The sequence below is a fragment of the Lagenorhynchus albirostris genome, chromosome 1 (assembly GCF_949774975.1).
Source record: "Lagenorhynchus albirostris chromosome 1, mLagAlb1.1, whole genome shotgun sequence".
NCBI lineage: Eukaryota > Metazoa > Chordata > Mammalia > Artiodactyla > Delphinidae > Lagenorhynchus > Lagenorhynchus albirostris.
This window is the reverse complement of record NC_083095.1, coordinates 95,713,148-95,727,255: the sequence shown is the minus strand read 5'-3', so window position 1 is coordinate 95,727,255 and position 14,108 is coordinate 95,713,148.

Genomic DNA, 14,108 nt, shown 5'->3' with positions numbered 1-14,108 from the left:
TAAAATCCAGAAAGGCAGGACAGGCCATGGAGAACTGGGAGCCTTGTTATGCTGATCGGCGGGATGTAAATTGCCAACAGCCACTCTGGAGAAGTGTATGGTGTTTCCTGAAACATCTAAAAAACAAAGCAACAGAGCCTAGGGCACTTCCACTTATGCTCCTATAGCTTAGGGAAATTCAAATCAAAAAGACACAGCCACCCCAAAGTTTGGGACGGCTCTGTTTACAAGAACCTCGTTTATGGTACAAGTTCAATATCACAGAAAGCGAAAAATGAATAAAGAATTTGTGGTACTTACGTACAATGCAATATCACTCAGCAATGAAATCTATGTCATCAGGCCCGTAGCAGCATAATGAGTGGACTCAGGTACGATGATTCTAAGAGAAATAAGTCACACAGAAAAAGAAATATCATAAGGTATCACTAATACACGGAATGAAAACTTGGCTACCCAGGAACTGAATTACAAAACAGAACAGGGTCTCAAATGTAGAAAACCAACTTATGCTTGCTTAAGGGGAAAGGTGAGTTGGGGTGCTGCATAAAACAAGAGATTGAAATTAGCACAGATACCGTTCCATAAGCCAAATATGTAATAGACAAGAGCTACTCCTTGCTCAACGAAGTGGACTCTACACCCCATATTAAACGCCTAAAAATATACCTGAATAGTAAGAATCTTAAAACCTATGGATTTATATGTCTCCGAAAAGGAATCAAGCGTGTGTACAGCAGCATAAACGCAGCAGTGATAGGATTGGTGAGTTTCGGTGAGCAAATGCAGACCCTTTGAAGTCATATTGCATGGTACCCGTTCCATGGGTCTCAACTCTCCAGGTTTAAGGGATTCTTCCTTCAGCTAAAACATGCATGTGGAACCCAGAGTATGATCCACCGTGTGATCGGGAAACGTGTTCAAATATGTCTCAGTTTAAGTCCCCTGGTACTCGGGTGCAACATTCCAGACGCTTTACTAACACTCTCCCCACTTGGAGAGTCAGTGCCTTTAACCTCCTGTTTGGCCCAGTTTGCAATTTCTGCGGGAAATGAACAGGAATAGGGAGAACCAATGAGAGACTAGCTGGAGGTGTCTGGACGGGCAAATTTAACTCTCATTTCCCACCAGGAAGAGGAATTAACCAAAGGCTCAGCTGGCCGTGCCGGAACCACACTAGGGCCTGAAGCAATCTTGCGGTGTTGCGGCCATCTCACAAGAAAGCGAGTTGAACAAAGGAGCTCAGGGGCACTGTCATTCACAAACCTGCAGAGTTATAAATGACAGCTATCGTCCAAAAATATATTGAAGTAAGGCTGCCAAGAGGACTTGAAAGCGGGGCAGAATTGCAGGAAACCGATTTCAGGAGGTAGACTGGAATTGCATGAAAAGCATAGGAAAAGAGGCAGAACGTCCACAATGATGCACTTGGCCAAAAAGGGCGTATGCGTTTTTTCCTGAATATATTCAGGAAAAAACGCATACGCCCTTTTTGGCCAACCAAGCAAGCTTGCAAAGGAAATCTGCACTACAATGAAGTCTCACTGCCCCCCGGGCAAAAGGGCCATCTGAAAAAAGTGTAAAATCCAGAAAGGCAGGACAGGCCATGGAGAACTGGGAGCCTTGTTATGCTGATCGGCGGGATGTAAATTGCCAACAGCCACTCTGGAGAAGTGTATGGTGTTTCCTGAAACATCTAAAAAACAAAGCAACAGAGCCTAGGGCACTTCCACTTATGCTCCTATAGCTTAGGGAAATTCAAATCAAAAAGACACAGCCACCCCAAAGTTTGGGACGGCTCTGTTTACAAGAACCTCGTTTATGGTACAAGTTCAATATCACAGAAAGCGAAAAATGAATAAAGAATTTGTGGTACTTACGTACAATGCAATATCACTCAGCAATGAAATCTATGTCATCAGGCCCGTAGCAGCATAATGAGTGGACTCAGGTACGATGATTCTAAGAGAAATAAGTCACACAGAAAAAGAAATATCATAAGGTATCACTAATACACGGAATGAAAACTTGGCTACCCAGGAACTGAATGACAAAACAGAACAGGGTCTCAAATGTAGAAAACCAACTTATGCTTGCTTAAGGGGAAAGGTGAGTTGGGGTGCTGCATAAAACAAGAGATTGAAATTAGCACAGATACCGTTCCATAAGCCAAATATGTAATAGACAAGAGCTACTCCTTGCTCAACGAAGTGGACTCTACACCCCATATTAAACGCCTAAAAATATACCTGAATAGTAAGAATCTTAAAACCTATGGATTTATATGTCTCCGAAAAGGAATCAAGCGTGTGTACAGCAGCATAAACGCAGCAGTGATAGGATTGGTGAGTTTCGGTGAGCAAATGCAGACCCTTTGAAGTCATATTGCATGGTACCCATTCCATGGGTCTCAACTCTCCAGGTTTAAGGGATTCTTCCTTCAGCTAAAACATGCATGTGGAACCCAGAGTATGATCCACCGTGTGATCGGGAAACGTGTTCAATATGTCTCAGTTTAAGTCCCCTGGTACTCGGGTGCAACATTCCAGACGCTTTACTAACACTCTCCCCACTTGGAGAGTCAGTGCCTTTAACCTCCTGTTTGGCCCAGTTTGCAATTTCTGCGGGAAATGAACAGGAATAGGGAGAACCAATGAGAGACTAGCTGGAGGTGTCTGGACGGGCAAATTTAACTCTCATTTCCCACCAGGAAGAGGAATTAACCAAAGGCTCAGCTGGCCGTGCCGGAACCACACTAGGGCCTGAAGCAATCTTGCGGTGTTGCGGCCATCTCACAAGAAAGCGAGTTGAACAAAGGAGCTCAGGGGCACTGTCATTCACAAACCTGCAGAGTTATAAATGACAGCTATCGTCCAAAAATATATTGAAGTAAGGCTGCCAAGAGGACTTGAAAGCGGGGCAGAATTGCAGGACACCGATTTCAGGAGGTAGACTGGAATTGCATGAAAAGCATAGGAAAAGAGGCAGAACGTCCACAATGATGCACTTGGCCAAAAAGGGCGTATGCGTTTTTTCCTGAATATATTCAGGAAAAAACGCATACGCCCTTTTTGGCCAACCAAGCAAGCTTGCAAAGGAAATCTGCACTACAATGAAGTCTCACTGCCCCCCGGGCAAAAGGGCCATCTGAAAAAAGTGTAAAATCCAGAAAGGCAGGACAGGCCATGGAGAACTGGGAGCCTTGTTATGCTGATGGGCGGGATGTAAATTGCCAACAGCCACTCTGGAGAAGTGTATGGTGTTTCCTGAAACATCTAAAAAACAAAGCAACAGAGCCTAGGGCACTTCCACTTATGCTCCTATAGCTTAGGGAAATTCAAATCAAAAAGACACAGCCACCCCAAAGTTTGGGACGGCTCTGTTTACAAGAACCTCGTTTATGGTACAAGTTCAATATCACAGAAAGCGAAAAATGAATAAAGAATTTGTGGTACTTACGTACAATGCAATATCACTCAGCAATGAAATCTATGTCATCAGGCCCGTAGCAGCATAATGAGTGGACTCAGGTAGGATGATTCTAAGAGAAATAAGTCACACAGAAAAAGAAATATCATAAGGTATCACTAATACACGGAATGAAAACTTGGCTACCCAGGAACTGAATTACAAAACAGAACAGGGTCTCAAATGTAGAAAACCAACTTATGCTTGCTTAAGGGGAAAGGTGAGTTGGGGTGCTGCATAAAACAAGAGATTGAAATTAGCACAGATACCGTTCCATAAGCCAAATATGTAATAGACAAGAGCTACTCCTTGCTCAACGAAGTGGACTCTACACCCCATATTAAACGCCTAAAAATATACCTGAATAGTAAGAATCTTAAAACCTATGGATTTATATGTCTCCGAAAAGGAATCAAGCGTGTGTACAGCAGCATAAACGCAGCAGTGATAGGATTGGTGAGTTTCGGTGAGCAAATGCAGACCCTTTGAAGTCATATTGCATGGTACCCATTCCATGGGTCTCAACTCTCCAGGTTTAAGGGATTCTTCCTTCAGCTAAAACATGCATGTGGAACCCAGAGTATGATCCACCGTGTGATCGGGAAACGTGTTCAAATATGTCTCAGTTTAAGTCCCCTGGTACTCGGGTGCAACATTCCAGACGCTTTACTAACACTCTCCCCACTTGGAGAGTCAGTGCCTTTAACGTCCTGTTTGGCCCAGTTTGCAATTTCTGCGGGAAATGAACAGGAATAGGGAGAACCAATGAGAGACTAGCTGGAGGTGTCTGGACGGGCAAATTTAACTCTCATTTCCCACCAGGAAGAGGAATTAACCAAAGGCTCAGCTGGCCGTGCCGGAACCACACTAGGGCCTGAAGCAATCTTGCGGTGTTGCGGCCATCTCACAAGAAAGCGAGTTGAACAAAGGAGCTCAGGGGCACTGTCATTCACAAACCTGCAGAGTTATAAATGACAGCTATCGTCCAAAAATATATTGAAGTAAGGCTGCCAAGAGGACTTGAAAGCGGGGCAGAATTGCAGGAAACCGATTTCAGGAGGTAGACTGGAATTGCATGAAAAGCATAGGAAAAGAGGCAGAACGTCCACAATGATGCACTTGGCCAAAAAGGGCGTATGCGTTTTTTCCTGAATATATTCAGGAAAAAACGCATACGCCCTTTTTGGCCAACCAAGCAAGCTTGCAAAGGAAATCTGCACTACAATGAAGTCTCACTGCCCCCCGGGCAAAAGGGCCATCTGAAAAAAGTGTAAAATCCAGAAAGGCAGGACAGGCCATGGAGAACTGGGAGCCTTGTTATGCTGATGGGCGGGATGTAAATTGCCAACAGCCACTCTGGAGAAGTGTATGGTGTTTCCTGAAACATCTAAAAAACAAAGCAACAGAGCCTAGGGCACTTCCACTTATGCTCCTATAGCTTAGGGAAATTCAAATCAAAAAGACACAGCCACCCCAAAGTTTGGGACGGCTCTGTTTACAAGAACCTCGTTTATGGTACAAGTTCAATATCACAGAAAGCGAAAAATGAATAAAGAATTTGTGGTACTTACGTACAATGCAATATCACTCAGCAATGAAATCTATGTCATCAGGCCCGTAGCAGCATAATGAGTGGACTCAGGTAGGATGATTCTAAGAGAAATAAGTCACACAGAAAAAGAAATATCATAAGGTATCACTAATACACGGAATGAAAACTTGGCTACCCAGGAACTGAATTACAAAACAGAACAGGGTCTCAAATGTAGAAAACCAACTTATGCTTGCTTAAGGGGAAAGGTGAGTTGGGGTGCTGCATAAAACAAGAGATTGAAATTAGCACAGATACCGTTCCATAAGCCAAATATGTAATAGACAAGAGCTACTCCTTGCTCAACGAAGTGGACTCTACACCCCATATTAAACGCCTAAAAATATACCTGAATAGTAAGAATCTTAAAACCTATGGATTTATATGTCTCCGAAAAGGAATCAAGCGTGTGTACAGCAGCATAAACGCAGCAGTGATAGGATTGGTGAGTTTCGGTGAGCAAATGCAGACCCTTTGAAGTCATATTGCATGGTACCCATTCCATGGGTCTCAACTCTCCAGGTTTAAGGGATTCTTCCTTCAGCTAAAACATGCATGTGGAACCCAGAGTATGATCCACCGTGTGATCGGGAAACGTGTTCAAATATGTCTCAGTTTAAGTCCCCTGGTACTCGGGTGCAACATTCCAGACGCTTTACTAACACTCTCCCCACTTGGAGAGTCAGTGCCTTTAACCTCCTGTTTGGCCCAGTTTGCAATTTCTGCGGGAAATGAACAGGAATAGGGAGAACCAATGAGAGACTAGCTGGAGGTGTCTGGACGGGCAAATTTAACTCTCATTTCCCACCAGGAAGAGGAATTAACCAAAGGCTCAGCTTGCCGTGCCGGAACCACACTAGGGCCTGAAGCAATCTTGCGGTGTTGCGGCCATCTCACAAGAAAGCGAGTTGAACAAAGGAGCTCAGGGGCACTGTCATTCACAAACCTGCAGAGTTATAAATGACAGCTATCGTCCAAAAATATATTGAAGTAAGGCTGCCAAGAGGACTTGAAAGCGGGGCAGAATTGCAGGAAACCGATTTCAGGAGGTAGACTGGAATTGCATGAAAAGCATAGGAAAAGAGGCAGAACGTCCACAATGATGCACTTGGCCAAAAAGGGCGTATGCGTTTTTTCCTGAATATATTCAGGAAAAAACGCATACGCCCTTTTTGGCCAACCAAGCAAGCTTGCAAAGGAAATCTGCACTACAATGAAGTCTCACTGCCCCACGGGCAAAAGGGCCATCTGAAAAAAGTGTAAAATCCAGAAAGGCAGGACAGGCCATGGAGAACTGGGAGCCTTGTTATGCTGATGGGCGGGATGTAAATTGCCAACAGCCACTCTGGAGAAGTGTATGGTGTTTCCTGAAACATCTAAAAAACAAAGCAACAGAGCCTAGGGCACTTCCACTTATGCTCCTATAGCTTAGGGAAATTCAAATAAAAAAGACACAGCCACCCCAAAGTTTGGGACGGCTCTGTTTACAAGAACCTCGTTTATGGTACAAGTTCAATATCACAGAAAGCGAAAAATGAATAAAGAATTTGTGGTACTTACGTACAATGCAATATCACTCAGCAATGAAATCTATGTCATCAGGCCCATAGCAGCATAATGAGTGGACTCAGGTACGATGATTCTAAGAGAAATAAGTCACACAGAAAAAGAAATATCATAAGGTATCACTAATACACGGAATGAAAACTTGGCTACCCAGGAACTGAATTACAAAACAGAACAGGGTCTCAAATGTAGAAAACCAACTTATGCTTGCTTAAGGGGAAAGGTGAGTTGGGGTGCTGCATAAAACAAGAGATTGAAATTAGCACAGATACCGTTCCATAAGCCAAATATGTAATAGACAAGAGCTACTCCTTGCTCAACGAAGTGGACTCTACACCCCATATTAAACGCCTAAAAATATACCTGAATAGTAAGAATCTTAAAACCTATGGATTTATATGTCTCCGAAAAGGAATCAAGCGTGTGTACAGCAGCATAAACGCAGCAGTGATAGGATTGGTGAGTTTCGGTGAGCAAATGCAGACCCTTTGAAGTCATATTGCATGGTACCCATTCCATGGGTCTCAACTCTCCAGGTTTAAGGGATTCTTCCTTCAGCTAAAACATGCATGTGGAACCCAGAGTATGATCCACCGTGTGATCGGGAAACGTGTTCAAATATGTCTCAGTTTAAGTCCCCTGGTACTCGGGTGCAACATTCCAGACGCTTTACTAACACTCTCCCCACTTGGAGAGTCAGTGCCTTTAACCTCCTGTTTGGCCCAGTTTGCAATTTCTGCGGGAAATGAACAGGAATAGGGAGAACCAATGAGAGACTAGCTGGAGGTGTCTGGACGGGCAAATTTAACTCTCATTTCCCACCAGGAAGAGGAATTAACCAAAGGCTCAGCTTGCCGTGCCGGAACCACACTAGGGCCTGAAGCAATCTTGCGGTGTTGCGGCCATCTCACAAGAAAGCGAGTTGAACAAAGGAGCTCAGGGGCACTGTCATTCACAAACCTGCAGAGTTATAAATGACAGCTATCGTCCAAAAATATATTGAAGTAAGGCTGCCAAGAGGACTTGAAAGCGGGGCAGAATTGCAGGAAACCGATTTCAGGAGGTAGACTGGAATTGCATGAAAAGCATAGGAAAAGAGGCAGAACGTCCACAATGATGCACTTGGCCAAAAAGGGCGTATGCGTTTTTTCCTGAATATATTCAGGAAAAAACGCATACGCCCTTTTTGGCCAACCAAGCAAGCTTGCAAAGGAAATCTGCACTACAATGAAGTCTCACTGCCCCCCGGGCAAAAGGGCCATCTGAAAAAAGTGTAAAATCCAGAAAGGCAGGACAGGCCATGGAGAACTGGGAGCCTTGTTATGCTGATGGGCGGGATGTAAATTGCCAACAGCCACTCTGGAGAAGTGTATGGTGTTTCCTGAAACATCTAAAAAACAAAGCAACAGAGCCTAGGGCACTTCCACTTATGCTCCTATAGCTTAGGGAAATTCAAATAAAAAAGACACAGCCACCCCAAAGTTTGGGACGGCTCTGTTTACAAGAACCTCGTTTATGGTACAAGTTCAATATCACAGAAAGCGAAAAATGAATAAAGAATTTGTGGTACTTACGTACAATGCAATATCACTCAGCAATGAAATCTATGTCATCAGGCCCGTAGCAGCATAATGAGTGGACTCAGGTACGATGATTCTAAGAGAAATAAGTCACACAGAAAAAGAAATATCATAAGGTATCACTAATACACGGAATGAAAACTTGGCTACCCAGGAACTGAATGACAAAACAGAACAGGGTCTCAAATGTAGAAAACCAACTTATGCTTGCTTAAGGGGAAAGGTGAGTTGGGGTGCTGCATAAAACAAGAGATTGAAATTAGCACAGATACCGTTCCATAAGCCAAATATGTAATAGACAAGAGCTACTCCTTGCTCAACGAAGTGGACTCTACACCCCATATTAAACGCCTAAAAATATACCTGAATAGTAAGAATCTTAAAACCTATGGATTTATATGTCTCCGAAAAGGAATCAAGCGTGTGTACAGCAGCATAAACGCAGCAGTGATAGGATTGGTGAGTTTCGGTGAGCAAATGCAGACCCTTTGAAGTCATATTGCATGGTACCCATTCCATGGGTCTCAACTCTCCAGGTTTAAGGGATTCTTCCTTCAGCTAAAACATGCATGTGGAACCCAGAGTATGATCCACCGTGTGATCGGGAAACGTGTTCAAATATGTCTCAGTTTAAGTCCCCTGGTACTCGGGTGCAACATTCCAGACGCTTTACTAACACTCTCCCCACTTGGAGAGTCAGTGCCTTTAACCTCCTGTTTGGCCCAGTTTGCAATTTCTGCGGGAAATGAACAGGAATAGGGAGAACCAATGAGAGACTAGCTGGAGGTGTCTGGACGGGCAAATTTAACTCTCATTTCCCACCAGGAAGAGGAATTAACCAAAGGCTCAGCTGGCGATGCCGGAACCACACTAGGGCCTGAAGCAATCTTGCGGTGTTGCGGCCATCTCACAAGAAAGCGAGTTGAACAAAGGAGCTCAGGGGCACTGTCATTCACAAACCTGCAGAGTTATAAATGACAGCTATCGTCCAAAAATATATTGAAGTAAGGCTGCCAAGAGGACTTGAAAGCGGGGCAGAATTGCAGGAAACCGATTTCAGGAGGTAGACTGGAATTGCATGAAAAGCATAGGAAAAGAGGCAGAACGTCCACAATGATGCACTTGGCCAAAAAGGGCGTATGCGTTTTTTCCTGAATATATTCAGGAAAAAACGCATACGCCCTTTTTGGCCAACCAAGCAAGCTTGCAAAGGAAATCTGCACTACAATGAAGTCTCACTGCCCCCCGGGCAAAAGGGCCATCTGAAAAAAGTGTAAAATCCAGAAAGGCAGGACAGGCCATGGAGAACTGGGAGCCTTGTTATGCTGATGGGCGGGATGTAAATTGCCAACAGCCACTCTGGAGAAGTGTATGGTGTTTCCTGAAACATCTAAAAAACAAAGCAACAGAGCCTAGGGCACTTCCACTTATGCTCCTATAGCTTAGGGAAATTCAAATCAAAAAGACACAGCCACCCCAAAGTTTGGGACGGCTCTGTTTACAAGAACCTCGTTTATGGTACAAGTTCAATATCACAGAAAGCGAAAAATGAATAAAGAATTTGTGGTACTTACGTACAATGCAATATCACTCAGCAATGAAATCTATGTCATCAGGCCCGTAGCAGCATAATGAGTGGACTCAGGTAGGATGATTCTAAGAGAAATAAGTCACACAGAAAAAGAAATATCATAAGGTATCACTAATACACGGAATGAAAACTTGGCTACCCAGGAACTGAATTACAAATCAGAACAGGGTCTCAAATGTAGAAAACCAACTTATGCTTGCTTAAGGGGAAAGGTGAGTTGGGGTGCTGCATAAAACCAGAGATTGAAATTAGCACAGATACCGTTCCATAAGCCAAATATGTAATAGACAAGAGCTACTCCTTGCTCAACGAAGTGGACTCAACACCCCATATTAAACGCCTAAGAATATACCTGACTAGTAAGAATCTTAAAACCTATGGATTTACATATTTCCGAAAGAGAATCAAGCGTGTGTACAGCAGCATAAACGCAGCAGTGATAGGATTGGTGAGGTTCGGTGAGCAAATGCAGACCCTTTGAAGTCATATTGCATGGTACCCATTCCATGGGTCTCAACTCTCCAGGTTTAAGGGATTCTTCCTTCAGCTAAAACATGCATGTGGAACCCAGAGTATGATCCACTGTGTGATCGGGAAACGTGTTCAAATATGTCTCAGTTATCATCCCCTGGTACTCGGGTGCAACATTCCAGACGCTTTACTAACACTCTCCCCACTTGGAGAGTCAGTGCCTTTAACGTCGTGTTTGGCCCAGTTTGCAATTTCTGCGGGAAATGAACAGGAATAGGGAGAACCAATGAGAGACTAGCTGGAGGTGTCTGGACGGGCAAATTTAACTCTCATTTCCCACCAGGAAGAGGAATTAACCAAAGGCTCAGCTTGCCGTGCCGGAACCACACTAGGGCCTGAATCAACCTTGCGGTGTTGCGGCCAGCTCACAAGAAAGCGAGTTGAAGAAAGGAGCTCAGGGGCACTGTAATTCACAAACCTGCAGAGTTATAAATGACAGCTATCGTCCAAAAATATATTGAAGTAAGGCTGCCAAGAGGACTTGAAAGCAGGGCAGAATTGCAGGAAACCGATTTCAGGAGGTAGACTGGAATTGCATGAAAAGCATAGGAAAAGAGGCAGAACGTCCACAATGATGCACTTGGCCAAAAAGGGCGTATGCGATTTTTCCTGAATATATTCAGGAAAAAACGCATACGCCCTTTTTGGCCAACCAAGCAAGCTTGCAAAGGAAATCTGCACTACAATGAAGTCTCACTGCCCCCCGGGCAAAAGGGCCATCTGAAAAAAGTGTAAAATCCAGAAAGGCAGGACAGGCCATGGAGAACTGGGAGCCTTGTTATGCTGATGGGCGGGATGTAAATTGCCAACAGCCACTCTGGAGAAGTGTATGGTGTTTCCTGAAACATCTAGAAAACAAAGCAACAGAGCCTAGGGCACTTCCACTTATGCTCCTATAGCTTAGGGAAATTAAAATCAAAAAGACACAGCCACCCCAAAGTTTGGGATGGCTCTGTTTACAAGAACCTCGCTTACGGTGCAAGTTCAATATCACAGAAATTGAAAAATGCATAAAGAAGTTGTGGTACTCACGTACAATGCACTATCACTCAGCAATGAAATCTATGTCATCAGGCCCGTAGCACCATAATGAGTGGATTCAGGTACGATGATTCTAAGTGAAATATGTCACACAGAAAAAGAAACATCATAAGATATCACTAATACACGGAATGTAAACTTGGCTACACAGGAACTGAATTACAAAACAGAACAGGGACTCAAATGTAGAAAACCAACTTATGCTTGCTTAAGGGGAAAGGTGAGTTGGGGTGCTGCATAAAATCAGAGATTGAAATTAGCACAGATACCGTTCCATAAGCCAAATATGTAATAGACAAGAGCTACTCCTTGCTCAACGAAGTGGACTCTACACCCCATATTAAACGCCTAAGAATATACCTGACTAGTAAGAATCTTAAAACCTATGGATTTACATGTCTCCGAAAGAGAATCAAGCGTGTGTACAGAAGCATAAACGCAGCAGTGATAGGATTAGTGAGGTTCGGTGAGCAAATGCAGACCCTTTGAAGTCATATTGCATGGTACCCATTCCATGGGTCTCAACTCTCCAGGTTTAAGGGATTCTTCCTTCAGCTAAAACATGCATGTGGAACCCAGAGTATGATCCACCGTGTGATCGGGAAACGTGTTCAAATATGTCTCAGTTTAAGTCCCCTGGTACTCGGGTGCAACATTCCAGACGCTTTACTAACACTTTCCCCACTTGGAGAGTCAGTGCCTTTAACCTCCTGTTTGGCCCAGTTTGCAATTTCTGCGGGAAATGAACAGGAATAGGGAGAACCAATGAGAGACTAGCTGGAGGTGTCTGGACGGGCAAATTTAACTCTCATTTCCCACCAGGAAGAGGAATTAACCAAAGGCTCAGCTGGCCGTGCCGGAACCACACTAGGGCCTGAATCAATCTTGCGGTGTTGCGGCCAGCTCACAAGAAAGCGAGTTGAAGAAAGGAGCTCAGGGGCACTGTAATTCACAAACCTGCAGAGTTATAAATGACAGCTATCGTCCAAAAATATATTGAAGTAAGGCTGCCAAGAGCACTTGAAAGCGGGGCAGAATTGCAGGAAACCGATTTCAGGAGGTAGACTGGAATTGCATGAAAAGCATAGGAAAAGAGGCAGAACGTCCACAATGATGCACTTGGCCAAAAAGAGCGTATGCGTTTTTTCCTGAATATATTCAGGAAAAAACGCATACGCCCTTTTTGGCCAACCAAGCAAGCTTGCAAAGGAAATCTGCACTACAATGAAGTCTCACTGCCCCCCGGGCAAAAGGGCCATCTGAAAAAAGTGTAAAATCCAGAAAGGCAGGACAGGCCATGGAGAACTGGGAGCCTTGTTATGCTGATGGGCGGGATGTAAATTGCCAACAGCCACTCTGGAGAAGTGTATGGTGTTTCCTGAAACATCTAAAAAACAAAGCAACAGAGCCTAGGGCACTTCCACTTATGCTCCTATAGCTTAGGGAAATTCAAATCAAAAAGACACAGCCACCCCAAAGTTTGGGACGGCTCTGTTTACAAGAACCTCGTTTATGGTACAAGTTCAATATCACAGAAAGCGAAAAATGAATAAAGAATTTGTGGTACTTACGTACAATGCAATATCACTCAGCAATGAAATCTATGTCATCAGGCCCGTAGCAGCATAATGAGTGGACTCAGGTAGGATGATTCTAAGAGAAATAAGTCACACAGAAAAAGAAATATCATAAGGTATCACTAATACACGGAATGAAAACTTGGCTACCCAGGAACTGAATTACAAATCAGAACAGGGTCTCAAATGTAGAAAACCAACTTATGCTTGCTTAAGGGGAAAGGTGAGTTGGGGTGCTGCATAAAACCAGAGATTGAAATTAGCACAGATACCGTTCCATAAGCCAAATATGTAATAGACAAGAGCTACTCCTTGCTCAACGAAGTGGACTCAACACCCCATATTAAACGCCTAAGAATATACCTGACTAGTAAGAATCTTAAAACCTATGGATTTACATATTTCCGAAAGAGAATCAAGCGTGTGTACAGCAGCATAAACGCAGCAGTGATAGGATTGGTGAGGTTCGGTGAGCAAATGCAGACCCTTTGAAGTCATATTGCATGGTACCCATTCCATGGGTCTCAACTCTCCAGGTTTAAGGGATTCTTCCTTCAGCTAAAACATGCATGTGGAACCCAGAGTATGATCCACTGTGTGATCGGGAAACGTGTTCAAATATGTCTCAGTTATCATCCCCTGGTACTCGGGTGCAACATTCCAGACGCTTTACTAACACTCTCCCCACTTGGAGAGTCAGTGCCTTTAACGTCGTGTTTGGCCCAGTTTGCAATTTCTGCGGGAAATGAACAGGAATAGGGAGAACCAATGAGAGACTAGCTGGAGGTGTCTGGACGGGCAAATTTAACTCTCATTTCCCACCAGGAAGAGGAATTAACCAAAGGCTCAGCTTGCCGTGCCGGAACCACACTAGGGCCTGAATCAACCTTGCGGTGTTGCGGCCAGCTCACAAGAAAGCGAGTTGAAGAAAGGAGCTCAGGGGCACTGTAATTCACAAACCTGCAGAGTTATAAATGACAGCTATCGTCCAAAAATATATTGAAGTAAGGCTGCCAAGAGGACTTGAAAGCAGGGCAGAATTGCAGGAAACCGATTTCAGGAGGTAGACTGGAATTGCATGAAAAGCATAGGAAAAGAGGCAGAACGTCCACAATGATGCACTTGGCCAAAAAGGGCGTATGCGATTTTTCCTGAATATATTC